The following is a 22,687-nucleotide window of genomic DNA, read 5'->3' on the forward strand; positions in this document are numbered from 1 at the left end:
ATTTTCAAGCACACCAACCTGGCTTTGGGCAGGGCTCACTTTATTGATGGTTGTTGGACTAAGGACAGCATTCTTAGTGCCTGTTAGCCGAAGCCCTCAGATCTTTGCTTGTTGACCTGTCTAACATACCTGTTAAGAGGGAGAGATAGCCAAGAGTAGAGGCTAGCAAGATGGAAGGTGCTTTTCTTTCTTATGTCTTTCTTCCTTTTGTTCTTCTTTTCTTTCCTTCCTTCTTTCTTTTCCTTCCTTCCCTCCTTTCTTCCTCCTCTTCCTCTTCCTCTTTGGTAATGACATCCATTACAAAAGTGATAATTTCAAAGTTGTTTTATTACCTTATCACAAGCAAGGCCATACACCCAACCCACTCAATGGCAGAGTGTCACACAAGATACACAAACCCAGAAGTGGGGATTGTTTAAAGGTATTCTAAAAGTCTAGTTGTCATACCCCAAGCCCTCTGCAAACTCCTTGGACTCTTGCTCCCTCTCACTTGTGAGTGAAGGTATTTCTCCATCTTTTTTTCTGTTACTTCTTCTGTTTCCCCTGGAATTCAACAGACACATTTCTTCAGATTATTCATACCCTGGTCTCAATCTGGACAGCAAACAATCATTTTCCCTCTCAGTGTCTGGGAGCAAAGGTTAAGCTGTCTTTATTAGCTTGATGGTACCATTTCTCTGTCCTCTTCCTGTCTTTGAGATCACACACCCTGGCATTTAAATTTTGATTCCACTTGCTAGCTTGTATTGCTTAGAACAAGTTGCTTAACCTCTGAAAGCATTGTGTCCATTTTTTACAACATGGATCAAAGTTTCATCCTTAACATTTAAATAATGGTTAAATTGGAATTAAATGTCCCAGTTAGGGCTTAATACAGATAAAGCATTAAAAAAAATATTCTTTCTTTCACCTCCCCACTGTCCTAGCTTTTCTGTGATAGGCTGCACATCTCCAAGCCCACCGTTGATGCCATCAAACAACAAGCAGGTCTCTTTAACCATGGTAGCCATTGTAACGGTGAGTTTTATATCAACTTGACTTATGCTGTAGTCACTTGAGAAGGGGGAACTTCATTTGAGAAACTGTCCCACCAGATTGGCTTGTGGGTAAATGTGTGGTACAATTTCATAACTGGTCATTTCTAGCTCTAGGGGGTGACACCCCTGGACTGGTGATCCTGGGTGTATAAAAAAGCAGGTTGAGCAAGCCATGATGAGCAAGCCAGTAAGCAGCACCCCTCCATGGCCTCTACTTCTGTTCCTGCCTCCAGGTTCCTGCCTTGAGTTTCCGTCTCACTTCCTTCATGGACAAACTGTGATGTGGAAGTGAAAATAAAATAAACCCCTTCTCCCACCTTTCTTTTGGTTATGGTGTTTTATCACAGCAATAGGAAACTAACTAAGTCAGCCACACTACTGCAGCCCCTGCCATCCTCCTTCCAAATTCTTATTTCTGTCCCATTTGCTTCTTGGTTTTAGATTTTTGCTTGCTTGTTTGTTTAACTGTTATTTTTACACTTTTTATGTTTAATTATTTTTAATTATGTGTAGGTGGCTATGTTTGCATGTGGGTATGAATACACATGCCAGAGAAAGCCAGAGGTGTCAGATCCTCAGAAGCTAGATCCACAGGCAGTTGTCAGCCAGCTAATATGGATGCTTGAACCAAACTCTAGTCCTCTGGAAAAGTAACTAGTGCTCTTAACTGCTAAGCCATCTCTCTAGCCCCTTCATTTTTATTTTTGCAAGGACAAGGATGGAGCTATAACTCAGGACATGTGACACTTCATAGGCCCCAGTTTCCAAGCCCTGCAATAGAGAATAAAGAGGGGAGCGGTAGAGAAGGAGAGGGAAAAAGACATTTATGAGTGTGTCATCTTCAGAGTTCCTCACTGTTGACCAGTCTCCAGTGTATTCTACCTGCAAAGAAAATATTGCAACATGATGCTGTTTGATCCCTGTGTAGTTCAAGTTTCACCCATTGTCTCAATAAGTGTCCTTTATAGAAAAAAGATATACTCCAGACCACATTTATACTTAGTCATTATGCCTCTTTCACCTCCTTCCGCCTGATGTGATTCTTTGGCTTTCCGTGACTTCTGCAGCCCTGACATTTGTGAATGTGACAGTCGTTCCATTTGGGGTCCCTCAGCGTGATTGTAGCTATGCGATTCAGGTTACTTGTCTTTGGCAACAGTATGTCAGAACTGACTGATGATTTTCTAGCTGCTCCCTACAGATGCTCACTTCGAATACTTAATTATGGCAATGTTGATGAAGGTTTCTTACTGGAAAAAAAAAACAAACTTTTTCTGTCCCTTATAGTTAATGAGAACTTAGTTGTTATGAAGATCTGAATATGCATACATAGCCTGGTTGCTCATCAAACTTTTAATTGACATGTAGTTCTGTTGGTATGAACTTGAAAAATCTTACTTTATTCAATAGACTCTCTGTTAGTGGGACTATTTGTTTTGGTTCTCAAATTGTTCCCTGTAATCTGGCTCCCTCCGTCTGGCTTCCATGTGCATTGATAAGTCCTCATGAGTCTTAGAACAATTCTCTACTCTGGCACAAGATATTCCAAATGTGACTGCTAGTATCTATAGCCCAGCCTGGGAATTTCCCAAAATTTTTTTCCAGAGCTCTAGTTACCTGTGTTCTCTACTAGGCAGGAAATCACTGTGCCCAGGACTATCAGTACACAGAGCTAGATAAAACACACACACACACACACACACACACACACACATACACACACACACACACATACACACACATACACACACACACACATCTACAAGTATTGAAACCCATGAATTCACATTTTTCATGAGTTCATATTTTTCGTCCCCAGCTCCATCCCACAGATACTCTCCCAGCTGGTTAGACCTTTGGTACCCAGTCAAGAACACATCTTTACCTAATAACCCTAAAAACATGACTGATACAAATGCCCCCAGCAAATAAAATAAGCAGTGTAGTCACAGGCACTCTCCATAAACAAATGCTTTCCAACAGCCTGGTCTTTAGCACATATTATATACAACATAATGTTTACTCCACTTCTCTCTCTAGTCAGGGATCAAGCCCAGGGTCATAGGGGTCATGGACAGGAAATGTGCCATCAGGCTAAGGAGTCATGGGAAATGTCCAAGGTCATGCATTTAGTAAATATCCTCAAGGAAGTGGAAGTAAGTAGCAGAAACTCAAGCAAAAGTTAAATTGGATCAAATCAAACTTCTTCTCATTCTAATGAAAGCCCAGGACTGAAACGTGGTTTCTCGCTGCTGTCAGTTTGACTCATTTCTGTGGATAGCTTTATTCTGAAGCATTGTCACCTATGATGGTTAATGCAAACTCACAAAGCTCAGGCTTTGGAGCTCATCTGCTTGGAAAGTTACTTGAAAGGTTTACCTCCTGCCAGTGGCCCCAGCAAGAATGCCAGGCCTCCTTACATTGGAGCAACACAATACTCTTAGATTCATAAATAACTTTACAGCTAGTAAAACTTAATGGAGAAAGGATTCCTCCACGGCTTCAATGATAAGAGGTACTTGAATGTTTGATGTTCAAAATTACTTTCTTACCATAAAAGTGATTTTCAAAAAACTATATATACTAGGACTGTTGAGAGGTCTCAGCTGGTAAAGGCACTTGCTACCAATCCTGGCCATCTGGATTTGATCCCAAGGATGCATATCATAGAAGGAGAGAATCAATTGTTCCAAGTTATCTTTTGAGGCCCCCCCGCCCCTCCATACACACACACCATGGCATGCACACATACATGCAAACTAAATGAACAAGTACGTGTAAAATAAATACATGTGTAACTTTTTAAATGATAAAATCTAGACTGGCTATCCAGAATTTTCTTATAAAAATAACAAATACATTTTAATAGTATTGGTTCTTTGTCAGCATGATGCAGGTTTAGTTGAAAAATATAGAAAAGGAGAAAGAAGGCAAAATAGCACAAATCCCTCTTGTGTTATCACTTGAATGCACAGTCAGAAGCTGACGTTACTGTGACAGCTCAGTATCAGAGCTGGGTAGAAAGACCACTGAAGCCACAACCAAGCCCGGGGCCCTGTGCCCAGCTGAGTGTCTCTGGGCTCCTCTTGTAATCCATTTTCTCAGCATAAAAATAAGACATCCTTGTATCCTTTTCCTCTTAGAGGAAAGACAGATGCTTATTACCAATAAATGCAGGATGCCAAAAATGAGGGTAATAGTCATGCAGCCCACCCTTCAGCTGAGAGAAAACCTTTCTAGATGGATTCCTTTGAAACGCACACTTATATTCCTATCTATCCCACCTATAGAGAGACAGTATGGACATCTTGTGTTGTGAACATCTTTCCCAGTGTTGAAATCTTTCAGATGATTTCCTAGAAGCACACAAAAGATTATCTCGAGCTGTGAGGAAGAGAAGCAGATTCACAACTGTGAGCACTTGTTAATCAGTGCAGTTTGAGTGGGTGGTCAGGGGCCCGTGCTAGCTTAAATAACAGCGTTCTTTTCAGGGGCTGAACTTCCCAGGCGGCCACAGTGATGGGGCTGAGGTCATCCTGAGGACACAGCCTTGAGCTCCTAGAAGCTAGGTTGGTGTTTGTTTAAGTCTCATCTATGCTGCCAGGCCAGGGATTTAGAGGCCGAAGCCAAAACCAGGTTGAGAAGATGGTGCAGGGAACCCAGCTAGAGTCTGGCCACAAAAAGGCTCTCCACCAATGCTCTCACCAACATTGGGCTTTGAATGTCTTTTAATCTTGATCATCTGGTAGAGGAAAATATTTTTCTTTCTATTTGCATTTCTCAAAAAATAAACAAGCATCTTCTATGTTTCTTCTCTTGTGGGTTTAGCTATGATGTTTTATTCATTTTTCAGATGAGCTAGCCATTACTGTTATTTACTGGCTTGTAATTTTTCAGTTTGACATCTGAAATTTTTCAAGGACTTGCCATGCAGGGATCCCAGGCCACAAATCCCTACGGAGTTCCTCATTACCTTCCCTGTGCCAGGGAATACTAAACCAAGCCAGGTTCTCAGCTGGAAACTCACTGGAGGATTCCTGGTTCTTGGATATACAGCTCTAGGTAGTAGTGCACTGAGCTCAGCCAGGTGTGTTTCTTTGAGTCATAGCCACCCACAACACTTCTAACTAAAACCTTCTTGTCCTTGGCTCAACCATTGCCCCAAGGCCTGAGAGGGTAAGCCGGAATTGGTCATGCTGTAATAGAAAGCACTTCCACCTCAAAAAGCTATCTGCCCCACTTTTTCTTCTCTTTATTTTTTCATTCTTTTCTCATATATTATAACCATATCGCAACTAGAGAGATGGCTCATTGGTTAAGAGTGTTGACTGCTCTTCCGAAGGTCCTGAGTTCAAATCCCAGCAACCACATGGTGGCTCAAAACCATCTGTAATGAGATCTGATGCCCTCTTCTGGAATGTCTGAAGACAGCTACAGTGTACTTACATATAATAAATAAATAAATCTTTAAAAAAATAATATATCCAGATCAAAGTTTTCCCTTCAATCCCCCTCCCAGTCTCTCCTCACCACCTTCCCTTTCCTCAGATCCATCTCTGCTGTGCCTACCCTCAGAAAAGAGCAGGCCTCTCAAAGATATCAACCAAATAGGACATAACAAGCTACACTAAGACCAGGCACATACCATTACATCAAGGCTGGGCAAGACAATTCATTAAGGGGAAAAGGCCTCACAGGTAGGCAAAGGAGTTAGCCCCTGTTCCCATTGTTAAGATTCCAACAAGAACATCAAGCTACTCAGCCATAACATATATGCAGACAATTAGGTCGGACTCCTACTGGCTCCCTGATCTCTGTAAGTCCCCATGAGTCCTACTTAGTTGATTCTGTTCTCGTGGTGTGTTTCTGACCCCTCTAGTTCCTTCGTTCCTTCCTCGTGCTATCTGCCGGATTCCCTGAGGTCCACCTAATGTTTGGTCATGGGGCTCTGCATCTGCTCCCATCGGTTGTGGTCTCTTTGATGACAATTCTGCTAGACTCCTGTCCCAGCACACTCTTCAGGCAGGACAAACTGTAGGTGGGATCTTTTGTGGCTGGATTGGTGTTTCAATCCCTCCACTTGAGGCCTTGCCTGGTTACAGAAGGTACCCAGGTGCCCAGTTGAAGCTCCATGTGCCCCATTACGAGGAGTCTTTGCTAAGCTTAATCTGGGAGATTCCATGGAGTTTCCACTGCACTCACAAGGTTTCCATATCACTCCCATATGTCCCCCAATCCCAGTGCTTTCTCCTAATGTTTTCTCCTCCTCCCTCTACCTTTCCTGTTCCTATCCCCACTTGCCCCTAGTCCATCCACAAAATCTATTTCCTCATCCAAGAGACATATTTGAACCCCCCTTTAAGCCCTCCTTATTACTTAGCTTCTCCAGGTCCAGGGACTGTAGCATGACAAGCTAATATTTACTTATAAGTGAGTGCAAATAAAGCTCAGTCTGGGTTACCCCACTAGGGATGATATTTTCTAGTTCCATCCATTTGCATGAAAATTTCATGTCATTATTTTTTAACAGCTGAGTCATACTCCATTTATGTAAATGTACCACATTTTCCTTATCCATTCTTTGGTTTAGAGACATCTAGGTTGTTTCTGGCTATTATGAAGAAAGCTGTTATGAACATAGTTGAGCAAATGTTCTTGTAATTGGATGGAGCATCCTTTGGGTATATATCCAGGAATGGTAGAGCTGAGTCTAAGGATCTGCCATCTTGATTTTCATAGTTGTTGTACAAATTTGCACTCCTGCCAGCAATGGAGGAGTGTTCCCCTTGCTCTACATTCTTGCCAGCATGTGCTGTTGTTTGTGTCTTTTTATCTTAGCCATGGCACCAGTATAAGATAGAATCTCAAAGTCGTTTTGATTCACATTTCCCTGATGCCTAAGGGTGTTGAACATTTCTTTCACTGTGTCTTGGCCATTTGAGATTCCTCTGTTGAAAATTCTCAGTTTAGATCTGTATCCCGTTTTCTAATTGGATTTTTTAGTTTGCTGATGTCTAGATTCTTGAGTTATTTACATATTTTGCATACTAGCCCTCTGTCAGCTGTGGAGTTTGTGAAAACCTTTTCCAATTCTTAGGCTTCTGTTTTGTTCTATTGACGGTGTCCTTTGCCTTACAGATTTTCAGTTTCCTGGGGTCCCATTTATTGATTGTTGTTCTTAGCGCCTGTGCTATCAGTTTTCTGTTCACTTTTTCTCTAGTTGCCACTGTTATCCACTTCTGCCTTGGATCATGGAACAGGAGGAGACTGCAGAGAGGGCCAACACTTGTGAGCAAGTGCTCGTCGCCCTAGCAGAGGACCTGAGTTCTGCTCCCAGAACTCACCTCAGACAGCTCACAGTGCCTGGAAATCCAGCTTTGAGAGATCCAATGCAGTTTTTTGGCCTCCTTGGGAGCCTTTAAAATAAATCTTAAAAAGTAGAATAAAATAACAGGAAGTTTGTTTGAGTCCATTAGGGAATGTGGTAGTCATTGAAGATTAGCCCTCAGAAAGAACAGCTCTCCCTAACTACACAGGGAGTGCTGACCTTGCCAAGTACTTCCTGGGAGTACAGAAATGGTCTATGAGCTCTCAAGAGAAAATAGTATCATCCCTAACCCCATCTTCAGGATGGATGTAGGAGCAGGTAAATCATACAAAAAGACATAATTCAGGAAGAGATTGTCTCCAAACTACGTGCGTTCAGGGTCAGGCTGTTGGTCTAATTGCTGAAGAGAGCTACAGCAGTAAAGATTTACTGACCTGGCAAGAGAGAAATAACCAGTAAACTGAGCAGTTGCTAATATCAGCCATCTTTATAATCCAGGCCTGGCTTCCACTTTCCCTCTGGCTCCTGTCCTGTCTGTGTACTCTGATCTGAGAGACCTAGAGTTGCTGTTGTAATTGTCAGGAGGAAGATGACAGGGACCACCAGAAGACTCAGGGACTTAGGAGTTAAGTGACAGAAACCTAAATAGAAGTCCTTACTATGTTTACATTTTTAATTTTCCTTCCAAATTAGGCACAGAATTTTAATTTTTAAAATGCATTTGTTATTTAAAAATTCAAAACCCCGTGTGTGATGGTTAGTTATGGTTGTCAATTTGACTGATTGAATCTGGAATCAACTGAGAAAAATGTTTCTGGGTGGATCTTTGAGGGAATTTTCAGGGAGGATTAGATGAGGTGGGGAAGCCTTTCCCCTTCTGGTGGTCTGAGGGGAGAGCAGGGGTGCTTTTCCTGTCTGCCTTCACTTCCTGATGGTAAAGGAATCTAATCTGCAGCTGCTACACCTGTGGCCATCCTTCACTCCCATTGGAACCTAGAGTTGTTGTGCCAGGGAAATGTTAGTGATCCCCAAAAAACAGATAGGAGCTGTTCTGATGCAACTCACAGCAAGGCCTTTATTTCTATTTGAGTTAGCCTACTTCACCACCACCCCGCCCCCAATGCACCTCCATCACACAGGATGGTTTTGGTGATGGGGGAGCCCCAAATGTCTATCAGTGCAGGGTTTTATAGTAAACAGCAAGCAGGGAGTACATGTGCAAGCATCTAATTGGAAAGCTATTGTGGCCTTTAACATAATTGGCTGGTGCTGGAAGTCATAAACTTAACTTCTGCTCCCTCCTATATTGGTGGTCGTTAGGCAGGGGCTGGGCTTGTAACCTTATGGTGCAGTTTTGTTGGAGGAATAACCTGGAGACACTGATCTTGTTGAAGGTGTAACCTGGAGACTGGAGCCAGGCTTGGGTTTTGTTGAGGGTGGTGGGGGCGGGGCAACTTGGAAACTAATGCTAGGGACCATCCTGTTAATTTACCTGAGTACAAACTTAGGTCGGGTTCTCTAAAATGGAGTCTGCACTTGAAAGATTTGGCATCTCAGAGTCTTGGGCTTTTCAATGTAGACTAAAGATTAGAAGCTTTCTAGCGACCTCCAGGCCTTTGGTGCCACATTGGGATGGCTAAGGCATCCAGGGTCACAGTCTGAGCAGCCTTCTGGGTCCTTGGCTTTGTCAGCCTGCAGACAGCCATGTTGTACCATCCAGCTTCATTCTGGAAGCCACTCTTGTCATTCCTGATTGTACTCATGTTCACTCTATCAGTTCTGCTCCTCTGCAGAATGCTAACTCACACCCCTGGGCCATTCCCTCCTCATGGCCCTAAATCTCAGTGGCTTGGGACAACCCCAATCATTCACTTGTGTCTGCTAGGCTGCAATTTAGGCAAGACATGAGAGAAATGGCTCATCTGTGTCCCACATAATATCTGCCAGGACAGCTGGCCAAGGATTGGAGAAGCCTTTTGCAAAAGCCCTACTAACCTAGAAGGCAAGTTGTTTAAAATGTTTGCCACATTTAAAACCATAAGCTTTCAGAAGATAGATACTGTGTGTCTGTTTTTATTTCTTTTAGTAGGAATTGGTTGGATCTGTAATGATCTTTACTCATTTCTAGGGAAATTACCATTGTGGTATTCCAGAATGAGTTGGTATTCCAGAATGAAGGGAGGGAGTACAACACTTTTATTGTTCAAATGGAAATCTGTCTTAGGCATGGTCAAACTCGCCATTCCATTCACTGATAATAGATTCAAAGATGGTTGACATACACCTTTAATTCCAGAACTCAAGAGGCAGAGTCGAGCAGATACTTGTGAACTTGAGGCCAGCCTGGTGTACATAGTGAATTTCAGGCTAGCCAGGGCTACATAGTGAAATCTGCCTCAAAATTAATTAATTGGATAGTCATCCAACTGGAACATGTCTAAAGGAATATCCAGGAGACTTTTATGGTGGTTTCTAGGGTGACTTACCTCTGGAAGGTTTTAGGTCTCAACTTGCTCAAAGATAATCCTACCACCTCTCTCTAGAAGCCTGACCATGAGGAAGCATTGACATACAAGAACAGAAACAAACAACTGAATCCTGAATTGCCCATGCAGCTTGACTGCAACCTACATCTTGACTTCTCCATCACATTTCATGTGTTCTTTTTGTTTTATATTTAAGCTGATCAAACAGAATCCAAAGGATTCTAGCAGCATGAGGCAATCCCGCTTCTGTTTCTTTTTGACACTAGTCCAACAAGCATGCTTCACTCCTCCTAGCTACAGGTTCTCCTACAGGAAGCATGAGCAATGCCTATTTATAAAGAGTTATAGAGGCTGGTAAGATAACTCAGCAGGTGGAGGTTCTTGGGCCAAGCTTGATGACCTGAATTTTACCCCTGAAACCCATGTGATGAAAGAAGAGAACCAATTCTTGCAATTTGTTCTCCAACCTCCTTACACATGAGCATGCTCCTACACATACAAAAATAAATAAATCTGATAAAAATTTAACTTATAATCACTTCATAAGTGCCATTGTTACTGGGATGTTCCTCCATAGGACCACAATGCCATGGGTTGATAAAGGACTGAAACACTCCAGAGATGGCTTCAGGGAACAGCATCTGCTTTGCAGTATGTGATCAATCACTTACCCAGTGAAAGCCTATCAGCTCTGATTGGTTGGTTCATTACCTCAGGTTGGACAGTGAGCGCTCATACCACCAGGGTCTCTATATGGAAGAAGCACATGAAAAGAGATGTAGAGAGTGTTCAGACTTCAGGAGCATGGTACACCATGCTTCCTACTTAAAAGTTCAGAGTGCCAGGTAGGCTTGCCACAGTATGCTTGCATTTTTTTCCTACACAAAAATAATAAATATTAACAATGCCAAGACAGAAATGCATAATTTTTCTGAATCCAATATATCTTGTTTAATTCAAGACCTCATAAGATAGAGGGAGAGAAGTGGATGTAGAAGTCCAGGTCATCTCTGGCTATATAGCAAATTCTTGGGCCTTGTGTGTTCCTCCACACCCTGATCCAGACAGTTGTTGGAGAGAAAGTAACTATCTCACCTCCAAGCTGGGGAGTGAAAGCAGTCCTGGGAAGAACAGGTCTCTCCTGGGGGGACCCATACACAACAGACTGAAGATCAGTCTCAGATCAGGAGTAAAGATGGTAGAACTCTATTCTGAACATCCATACTCCTAATGCAAGGGCACCCACATTCATAAAAGAAACTTTTCTAAAGCTCAAAGCACACATCACACTGCACACAATAATAGTGGAAGACTTCAACACCCCACTCTCAGCAATGGACAGATCATGAAAACAGAAAATAAACATAAAAACAATAAAACTAACAGAAGTTACAAACCAAATGGATTTAACAAATATCTATAGAGCATTTTATCCTAAAACAAAAGAATATACCTTCTTCTCAGTACCTCATGGTACCTTCTCCAAAATTGACCATATAATTGGTCACAAAACAAGCCTCAACAGATACAAGAAGATTGAAATAATCCCATGCATCCTATCAGATCACTATGGACTAAGGCTGGCCTTCAATAACAATATAAACAATAACACAAACAATAACAACATAGACATAAAAAGCCCACATAAACATACACAAAGAAGCTGAACAACACTCTACTCAATAATAACTTGGTCAAGGAAGAAATGAAGAAAGAAATTAAAAACTTTTTAGAGTTTAATGAAAATGAAGCCACAACATACCTAAACTTATGGGACACAATGAAAAACAGTCCTAAGAGGAAAACTCATAGCTCTGAGTGCCTCCAGAAAGAAACTGGAGAGAGCATATACCAACAATCTGACAGTACATCTGAAAGCTCTAGAACCAAAAGGAGCAAATTCACCGAAGAGGAGTCGAAGGCAGGAAATAATCAAACTCAGGGCTGAAATCAACCAAATAGAAACAAAAAGAACTATACAAAGAATTAACCAAACCAGGATGTGGTTCTTTGAGAAAATCAACAAAATAGATAAACCCTTAGCCAGACTAACTAGAGGTCACAGAGACAGTATCCTAATTAACTAAATCAGAAATGAAAAGGGAGACATAACAGAAACCGAGGAAATTCAAAAAATCATGAGATCCTTCTACAAAAGCCTATACTCAACAAAACTAGAAAATCTGGATGAAATGGACAATTTTCTTCTTTTCTTTTTTTTATTAGATATTTTCTTTACTTACATGTCATATGATATCTCCTTTCCCAGTTTCCCCTCTGAAAAAAAAGAAAGAAAAAGTAAAGAAAAGAAAAAGAAAAAAACAAAAACAAAAGCAAAAATAACAAAAACAAAAACAAAAAATAAACCAAAACCCTGTTCCCTCCACTTTACCCCAGCTCACCAATCCACCCTCTCCTGCTTCCTGGCCCTGGCATTTCCCTCCACTGGGGCATAGAACCTTCACAGGGCCAAGGGCCTCTCCTGCCCTTGATGACCAACTAGGCCATCTTCTACTATACATATGCTCCTGGAGTCATTAGTCCCATCATGTGTATTCTTTGGTTGGTGGTTTAGTCCCTGGGAGCTCTGAGGGTACTAGTTAGTTCATATTGTTGTTCATCCTAAGGGGCTGTAAGCCCTTCAGCTCCTTGGGTGGAATGTACAATTTTCTATACAAAGTTAAATCAGGATCAGATAAATGATCTAAACAGTCCTATATCCCCTAAAGAAATAGAAACAGTCATTAATAGTCTCCCAACCAAAAAAGCCCAGGACCAGATGGGTTTAGTACAGAGTTCTATCAGACCTTCAAAGAAGACCTAATACCAGTACCCCTCAAACTATTCCACAAAATAGAAACAGAAGGTAGTCTACCCAATTCATTCTATGAAGCCACAATTACTCTTTACCTAAACTACACAAAGACCCAACAAAGAAAGAAAATGTCAGACCAATTTCCCTTATGAATATTGATGCAAAAGTACTCAATAAAATTCTCATAAATCAAATCCAAGAACACATCAAAATGATCATCCATCATGGAATGGTTCAATATACAGATATCCATCAATGCAATCCAAATATAAACAAAATCAAAGAAAAAAACATAGGATCACTTTATTAGATGCTGAGAAAGCATTTGACAAAATCCAACACCCCTTCATGATAAAAGTCTTGGAAATATCAGGAACTCAAGGCCCATACCTAAACATAGTAAAAGCAATATACAGCAAATCAGTAGCCAACATCAATCTAAATAGAGAGAACCTTGAAGCAATTCCACTAAAATCAGGGACTAAACAAGGCTGCCCACTCTCTCCCCCACCTATTCAATACTGTACTCAAAGTCCTAGACAAAGCAACTAGACAACAAAAGGAGATCAAAGGGATACGAATTGGAAAGGAAGAAGTCCAAATATCACTATTTGCAGATGATATGATTGTATACTTAAGGGACCTCAAAATTCCACCAGAAAACTCCTAAACCTGATAAACAACTTCATAAAAGTAGCTGGATATAAAATTAACTCAAGCAAATCAGTGGCCTTCCTCTACACAAAGGATAAACAGGCTGAGAAAGAAATTAAGGAAACAACACCCTTCACAATAGTCACAAATAATATAAAATACCTTGGTGTGACTCTAACTAAGTAAGTGAAAGATTTGTATTACAAGAACTTCAAGTCTCTGAAGAAAGAAACTGAAGAAGATCTCACAAGATGGAAAGATCTCCCATGCTCATGAATTGGCAGGATTAATATGGTAAAAATGGCCATCTTGATGAAAGCAATCTACAGATTCACTGCAATCCCCATCAAAATACTAACTCAATTCTTCACAGAGTTAGAAAGAGCAATTTGCAAATTCATCTAGAATAACAAAAAGAAAAAAAAATCTAGGATAGCAAAAACATTCTCAACAATAAAAGAAATTCTAGTGGAATCACCATCCCTGACCTCAAGTTGTACTACAGAGCAATTATGATAAAAACTGCATGATATTGGTATAGTGATGGGCAGGTAGATCAATGGAATAGAATTGAAGACCCAGAAATGAACCCAAACAGCCATGGTCATTTGATCTTTGACAAAGGAGCTAAAAATATCCAGTGGAAAAAAAGACTGCAATTTCAACAAATGGTGCTGGCTCAACTGGTGGTTAGCATGCAGAAGAATGAAAATTGATCCATTCCTATCTCCTTGTATAAAGCTCAAGTCCAAGTGGATCAGGAACCTCCACATCAAACCAGATACACTGAAACTAATAGAAAAGAAAGTAGGGAAGAGCCTTGAGCACATGGGCACAGGGGCAAATTTCCTGAACAGAACACCAATAGCTTATGCTCTAAGATCAAGAATTGACAAATGGGACCTCAAAAAATTGCAAAGCTTTGGCTGGACAGTGGTGGTGCATGCCTTTAATCCCAGCACTTGGGAGGCAGAGGCAGGCAAATTTCTGAGCTCCAGGCCAGCCTGGTCTACAGAGTGAGCTCCAGGACAGCCAGGACTACACAGAGAAACCCTATCTCAAAAAACAAAAACAAAACCAAAAACAAACAAACAAAAATTGCAAAGCTTCTGTAAGGCAAAGGACACTGTCAATAGGACAAAGTGGCAACCAACAGATTGGGAAAAGATTTTTACCAATCCTACATCCAATAGAGGTCTAATAACCAATATATACAATGAACTCAGGAAGTTAGACTTCAGAGAACCAAATAACCCTATTAAAAATGGGGTACAGAGCTATAAAAACAAAGAATGCTCAACTGAGGAATACCAAATGGCTGAGAAGCACCTAAAGAAATGTTCAACATTTTTAGTCATCAGGGAAATGCAAATCAAAACCACCCTGATATTCTACCTCACACCAGTCAGAATGCCTAAGATCAAAAACTCGGGTGAAAGCAGATGCTGGGGAGGTTGTAGAGAAAGAAGAATACTCCTCCATTGCTGGTGGGACTACAAGCTGGTACAACCACTCTGGAAATCAGTTTGGTGGTTCCTCAGGAAATTGGACATAGTACTACTTGAGGACCCTGCTGTACCACTCCTGGGCATATACCCAGAAGATGCTCCAACTTGTAATAAGGACACATGCTCCACTGTGTTCATAGCAGCATTATTTAAAATAGCCAGAAGCTGGAAAGAACCCTAATGTCCCACAATAGAGGAATGGATACAGACAATGTGGTACATTTACAAAATGGAATACTACTCAGCTATTAAAAACAATGAATTCATGAAATTCATAGGCAAATGGATGGAACTAGAAAATATCATCCTGAGTGAGGTAATCCAATCACAAAAGAACACATATGGTATACACTTATTGATAAGTGGATATTAGCCCAGAAGCTTGGAATACCCAAAATATAATTCACAAACCACATGAAAATCAAGAAGAAGGAAGACCCAAGTGTGGATACTTCTATCCTTTTTAAAAGGGAGAACAAAATACCCATGGGAGGAGTTACAGAGGCCAAGTGTGGAGCAGAGACTGAAGGAATAGCCATCCAGAGACTGCCCCACCTGTGGATCCATCCCATATACTGCCACCAAACCCAGACACTATTGTGGATGCCAACAAGTGCTTTCTGACAGAAGCCTGTTATTGCTGTCTCCTGAGAGGCCCTACTAGTGCCTGACAAACACAGAGGTGGAGGCTCACAGCCATCTATTGGACTGAGCACGGGGTCCCCAGTGGAGGAGCTAAAGAAAGGACCCAAGGAGCTGAAGAGGTCTTGCAGCCCCATAGGACAAACAACAATATGAACTAACTAGTAACCTCGGAGCTCCCGGGGACTAAACCACCAACCAAAGAGTACACATGGTGGGACTCATGGCTCTAGCTGCATATATAGCAGAAGATGGCCTTGTAGGTCATCGATGGGAGGAGAGGCCCTTGGTCCTGTGAAGGATCTATGCCCCAGTGCAGAGGAATGCCAGGGCCAGGAAGCGGGAGTGGGTGGGTTGGTGAGCAGGGGGAGGGGGAGGATAAATGGGATAGGGGGTCTTCAGAGGGGAAAAGAGGAAAGGGGATAACATTTGAAATGTAAATAAAGAAAATATCTTATAAATAAATGGGAAAAAAAGAGAGAGCTCACAATTCTAGACATCTCCAGATGCTACAGTGTTAGATGTGTAACAGCCCCAAGCAAGCCTGCAAACCTATTTCACCAGAAATCCTGCTGCCCTGGAGGGCGCTTCCACTTAGGAAACCAATGCCTGTGGGTTTCCTGGATTCCCTGGAGCCACTACTATCTCGGGGCATCACCTCTCAACTCATTACCACTGTCTCCAGACTCTACCTTTCTTCCTCTTCAGGATATCCAGCTAAACCTACCTCCCATACAAGAGCTTCATAACTGGTAGTTTCATAACCGATACCTGGAATCTTTGTTGTGGGCTAAGAAGCACTAATTACCAACCTATGATTGGCAACCTTAATGAGAATCTGAATGGTCTCTGCCTCTTGGCATTCAAGTCCTTGTGTATTTCTTTCCTGAGTGTGGGCTGGACTTAGTGACTCATTCTAGCAAACAGAACCAAGCAAATGTGCTAAAATGCCACTTCCAAAATTAGCTTACGAAGCAATGGTGACTTTTCTCTTCTTTGTTCTTTCTCCCCCAATCCCGGCAAGAGATGCCAACTTCCATATTGAGAGCATCCCCACAGAGAATCCTGTGTGGCAAGGGACTGCTATCTAGAATAGTCAGAGAGAGCAGGAGGCTTGCCAAAACCACATGCGTGAATCTGGACACAGATGGACGCTCCCCAAGATAGGCCTAGAGGTATCTGCACCCTCGGCCAAGCTTTGAGTTCAGCTGACTAAGAGACAGAGCCAGGTATGCAGCTGATGCCTGATGCAGACACTGAAATAATAAACATTTCTTGTATTACACAGGAAGATTCAGAATAATTGAGTTTGCAGTACCAGATAAACTTGAAAAGAAATCAGGATCATCTTTTTCCCCTCTTTGGAAAATTTCTCCTAGCCAGGAATAAGAAACAATAAATAGTAGGATGAATTATCCAGTGATAAACCAAAATTACCTGCAATAGAAAGTAGATAGAATAGGAATCACTGAATCACTGACAGGGTTGTCGTGACCTGCACAGTTTGGGGATTAGCCTGACTGGGGCTACAGGTGATGAGAAAACGAAAGACACACCTACAGAAAAGCTGGGCTCTGTTTTCCCATACACTCTGAAGGAGCGCAATAGCAACCCAGAAACTCGGCACGTGTTATATACAGATGAATGAAGTGATGGTTAGCTAGTCCTGGTGTGTGGGTGGGTGGGGTTTGTAGAACAGCAGTCTTAGGCTACAGTCATCCAGAAGGAGAAAGCTATGGCTGATAAAAGTGTCAACCATACACACTGTCAACGTTCATCTTCAGACCGGGGAAAGGTCTTGCCACACCCCTGAGGCTCAGGGAAGTCTTTGCTATCCTCATGGGTTTGAGGTACTGGGGTCCTAGACATGGCCATGCGCACATCAACAGTACACATTTACTCAGGCCTTTATCTGATCCCCACACAGGGACATCACCTTCTCCTGTCAGTCAGCCTACATTCTGCTCCTTTAAGAATTGCCAGTGATTTCTATGTTGGTTGATAACTATCCCTGTCCTTGAACAGAACCTGAGGCTCAGAAGAAAAAAATGAAGGCAGCTGGCGTGGTCCCTAACCAGCCCTTTGGTCTCTCTAACTCAAGCCTGGTGGTACCCAGTTGTTCTCTACCACTCAGGAGGCTAATCCAGAAGGATATGTGAGTGGCTGTCTCTGAAATCCAACCTATATAGGTCACATTAAAAGTAAATGAGACGCCTTCTTTCTGGTATAGCCTAAGACTTTGGAATTTATTTTGTGCTCATCAACAAGAAGACTACTTACAAAGTGAAAGCCAATCATTAGGGCCGGGGGGATGGGATGGGGGGTTTTTGGAAGGGAAACGAGGAAAAAGGGGATAACATTTGAAATGTAAAAGGAAGACTAACGTGTGGATGCTTCTTTCCTTCTTAGAAGGGGGAACAAAATACTCATCTAAAGAGTTGCAGAGACAAACTATGGAGTAGAGACTGAAAGAAGGACAATCCAGAGACTGCTCCACCTGAGAATCCTTTCCATAATCAGTCATCAAACCCAGACATTACTGTGGATGTCAGCAAGGTCTGGCTGACAGGAGCCTGATATAGCTGTATCCTGAGAGGCTCTGACAGTGCCCGACTAATACAGAAGTAGAGACTCACAACCATCCATTAGACTGAGCACAGAGTCCCCAATGAAGGAGCTAGAGAAAAGACCCAAGGAGCTGAAGGGTTTGCAGCCCCTTAGGACGAACAACAATATGAACTAACCAGTATCCTCAGAGCTAAATCATCAACCAAAGAGCACACATGGTGGGAGTCATGGCTCCAGCAGCATATGTATAGATAGCAGAGGATGGCCTAGTCGATCATCAATGGGAGGAGAGGCCCTTGGTCCTGGGAAGGTTCTATGCCCCAGTGGAAGGAAATGCCAGGGCCAGGAAGCAGGAGAGGATGGGTTGGTGAGCAGGGGGAGGAGGGAGGAAACAGGGTTTGTTTTTTGTTTTTGTTTTTCGGATGTGTAACAAGGAGAGGAGATATCATTTGAAATATAAATAAAGAAAATATCTTTTTTTTTTTATTTTAGATATTTTCTTTATTTACATGCAAATTTCTCCATTCCCAGTTTCCCCTCCAAAAAACAAAGAAACAAACAAAAACAACAAAAACAAATCCCTGTTGCCTCCCCCTTCCCCATGCCTGCCACCCCGCCCTCTCCCACTTTCTGGCCCTGGCATTCCCCTACACTGGGGCTCAGAACCTTCACAGGGCCGAGATCCTTTCCTCCTATTGATGATCGATTTTGCAATCCTCTACCATACACATGCTGCCTGAACAATCAGACCCCTCCATGTGAAAATCTTATAATAAATTTTAAAAAAGAAAGAAAGCCAGTCATTCTGTCTGCCATTGACTTGAATAGGACAGTGGACAACAGAGGGATTAGAAAGAACAAAGCAGTGTCTAAGAAGAGAAACGTCCAGAGGAGCCGGTACCAGTTAGGAAAACATGCACTGCTTCGGTCTGGCTGCCAGAGACTCACTGTGGATCACTGAGTTAAAATTTGAGAAAACGGATGAAGATAGACCTCAGGCTTTTCCAGCAGAAGACAGAAGACCAAGAAGCCTCTACCAAGAAGCTGTCCAGAGTGTCATTTGTCTTAGATGACTCAAGTCCCCAGGAATCAAGCCTGCAAATTTGCCAGCCTCTGTCTTTGTTTTTGGGAGTCCACATTTAGAATGCATCCCACAGCCTGTGCTCTGAGGAATGATAATCAGAGGTGGAATTAAGTCACCTGCCTGCACATCGTGGAGGGGTCTTTCCATTGGAAGAGGACATCACCGGTCTGGACCAGGCAGAGATGACAGCAGGTGGCTGCTGCCTGGGAGACTTGATCTGTACCATGAGACGCCCTGTGTTGATAAACACACCGGACTCTGCTTTCTCAGGCTGGACCACCTCTGCTTGCCCCAGGACCCCAAACTCTATAGAGGGGCCAGGCAATTTCATTCTCTCTGAGTCTGATATCATCATACGTGAGGCACATATTAAATTTTGTGTATTATTTCTCTTGTTAAAAAAGTAAATTAATGGTGTCAGAGATGTAGTTCAGTAGAAGCCGCCTGAGTAGCATGTGCAGGGCCCTGGGTTCATTTTCAGCACCGTGGAACAAACTAATGAATTTGGAAGACTGTAAGGATGTTCTTGAGTTTTACTTTCAGTGACCTTAGTATGTTCTCACAGTGAAGGTTGAAGGAAATGCTCTCAGCAGGAGACAGAGCCACTTTACTTAAATTCATTCGTTCATTCATTTATTCATTCATTCACAATTTGTTGTACAATCCAGGGTGACCTTGAACTTTCCATTCTCCTGCTTCAGCCTCTTGAGTGCTGGGACTATAGTCCATACCCAGCTGCCATTTTACAATATGTCCAGGATATTCTGTTCTTGAGTGAGGCCTGCCCTCAAGAGAACCTAGTGCCTAACTAAGTGGAAGGAGGAAAGACAGCAACAGCCTTCCATGTTGAGGTTTTGTCTTTTACTGTCTATTGCCCCAAGACCTAGAGTCTGCATGTAGCCCCTGTGACCCTGCCCTCAAGTTAATTCTGATTGGTGAATAAAGATGCCAACACCTAATAGTTGGGCAAAAGATACATAGGTAGGGTTTAAGTTTCGTGACTTGAGAAAAAGAAGGTGTAGGAGAAGAGAAGAAGAAGTGGCCATGGGTTAATCGTCAAGAGAGTGTGGCCCTGAGGGCAGCCCAAATGAAACATAATAAATAGTAAGTAATAACTGGGGGTTATGGATAGGAAAATAGATTCTAACAGCGTGGAGGGCATGCAGCCGCCCAGCTCTTGTGTTGTTTAAGGGTTATTGTAAATATAAAGGCTGTGCATGTGTCTTTCATCTGGGAACTCAATAACCAAAGGCAGGGTAGAAATCCCAGGCTAGGAAATAAATTATTTCTAGATCACTTCCAGTCTCACCTGAGGTGCAAAAACAGAACAAAAAAAGAGTGAGGGGCACTAGTGAAGCCCCAGCTCCAGAATACATGCTCACTGCCCAAGCACAGAAACACCATAGGTCACCACCACATCTACTAGGTAGCTGAGTAATGGCTGAGCATGAACTCTAGAGAACTCCTTAAAAAGTCTCTGGAGACTGTTTAAGCAGTCTCTAGGGAGGCTCAGAGGCAACAGAACAAGAATGCCACATGAAACCTTGGTTTCTAATACCTACCATGATAGCAAACAGCACACGGAGAGCCTGAAGTCCAGCCAAGCAAACAAGCTGTCACACAAAAGGCTATTTAGAAGTTTCTTTTAGTGAAGTTGTAGTGTCTAGATTTCAGTAAGAAACTGCAAGCCTCACTAAAAAGCAAGTGATGGATTGTAGAATAGGAAATCAATTATTAAAAGCAGAAATTAATCTTTCCAGACTCCAGTCTTTCTAATATTCTAAGAGTGGCAGGTTGTTTATTTGGAACCAAAATCAGTGCTGGGGTGGAACCCAGAGCCTTGAGCCTCCATTGCAAATAATCCACTACCCACAGCCCTACATGGTATGTAATCAAAGTTATTGTTATCAGTTGAAGATATCCTGATGAACAGAAGCTTGAGATTTTTGGGTTATATTGGTGTATCAGTTTTATTTAAAGGAAAACTTTGGTCACATCAGTATCTAGGGCTGGCAAGATGCCTCGGCGGATAAATGTGCTTGCCTCTTTTGCCTGGCAACGTAAGTTCAGTCCCTACAACACATAAAAAGCTGGGAGAGAGAACCAGCTTCATAAAAGTTGTCCTGTGCCCTCCATGCCTGTGCCATGACAAGTATACCTGCATACATACACACACATACCCATACACACACACCAATCTAAACTCAATCTAGCTCAATCTTAGTGTGTGAATTTTGCTTTGTACTTTGGTAATCTTTTTTTCTTCATGTATTTCACTGTAAGTTGGAAGTATACACATATGCTTATATACTTATAAGCATACATATGAGTATGTCTAATACACTTATAGTTCTTAGCTAAGCTTTCCTTATTGTTCCATTGAAATTACAGCAGGGTTAGGGTCAGAGTCTGGGCTGTGGAGTCCCTTACAAGCTTGGTCACTGTTTTACTTTTCTGTTGCTGTGATAAGACACCATGGTGAATGCAACTTACAGAAGAAAGAGTTCATTGGAGCCAGACTGTCGGGTCTGCCTTGACCAGCAAGAAAGACGCGACCCATGAGCTCTTCTTTTGGTGGTTTATTCAGGAACCTTGAACAAACTTCTAACCCCCAGGGCAACACCCTCGGCCGTTAAGAACTCTCAAGCTTAGCCAATCTCAATGGGCCATGTAGCAAAAGCAGATAGGTCACCAAATGCGGAAGCACTCCCAAGCTCAGCCAATCCCAGTGGGCCACGTAGCAAAAGCTGATAGGTCACCAAATGCAGACGCAACCAAGGGCAGCAAGCTTAGCCAATTAAGGGCTTGTTTATGAGACCACTCTCTCTCAGCATGGCGGAAGCCAATGCCATCTCAAGGCATGGCTCAAGCAGCTCTCCACACCAAGACAGTTACAGAAAGTCAGAGTACATGAGCATCATGGGGGGAAGCAGGCAGGCACAGCACTGGGGCAGAAGCTGAGAGCTCACATCTTGATCCACCGGCATGAAGCAGAGAGAGTTAACTGGGAATGGTGTGGGCTTCTAAAACCTCAAAGCCCACCTGCTCTGCAGTTCTAATTCATTCTAGGTAAAGGAACAAAGAAGTCCAATCGCTCCCTCCCTCCCAACATATTCCCCAGATCCTGAAGTTAGCATTAGATTTAAATAGAAGGAAACAATTGTGCATATCTAAACAGTCCTGGCCAAGGCGTGGGCAAGCCCATCTTCATTGCCTCAGCTCTAGTCTCTCCCTCCTGGAGAGTTGTGAAATTTCTTACTGGAAGACAAGCTTCCCCTCTGGCTTCAGCTTTTCCATTCCCAGGCATGAAGTTGCAGCAGACTTTCCAATTTCTTGGGACCCATTGTTTCAGCGGTCTGGTAGATAAGGGGAGTAGACCAAGTGTCTCTAGACTATCTTCATGGCTGCCAGCACAGTTGGGACAGTGTTCTGGACTAAGCTCCGACATGGGACTCAGTAGGACCAGACTGAAAATCAAAATGGAGTCACTCGTGTCCAGTTCCTTCACCAAACTGAAATTAAGCACAGGCAAATATCCTAAATAGGCCATATTCAATTAACATGA

At 42.5% G+C, this 22,687-nt stretch overlaps 1 long non-coding RNA gene across 2 annotated transcripts; it reads right to left on the minus strand.

Moving 5' to 3' along the window:
* Window positions 1-442: 442 nt before the first annotated feature.
* Window positions 443-21,869, minus strand: LOC116101112. 2 transcript variants are annotated; one of them, XR_004122782.1, is made up of 5 exons: window positions 21,616-21,869; window positions 12,095-12,128; window positions 10,523-10,600; window positions 2,059-2,287; window positions 448-543 (listed from the first exon to the last, which is right to left on the minus strand). It is a non-coding gene; the product is annotated as an uncharacterized LOC116101112 (long non-coding RNA). The 2 variants fall into 2 exon arrangements; XR_004122783.1 differs by lacking the exon at window positions 2,059-2,287 and having other exon boundaries at window positions 443-543.
* Window positions 21,870-22,687: the final 818 nt, after the last annotated feature.

Source organism: Mastomys coucha, unplaced genomic scaffold, assembly GCF_008632895.1.
Source record: "Mastomys coucha isolate ucsf_1 unplaced genomic scaffold, UCSF_Mcou_1 pScaffold21, whole genome shotgun sequence".
Taxonomy (NCBI): Eukaryota; Metazoa; Chordata; class Mammalia; order Rodentia; family Muridae; genus Mastomys; species Mastomys coucha.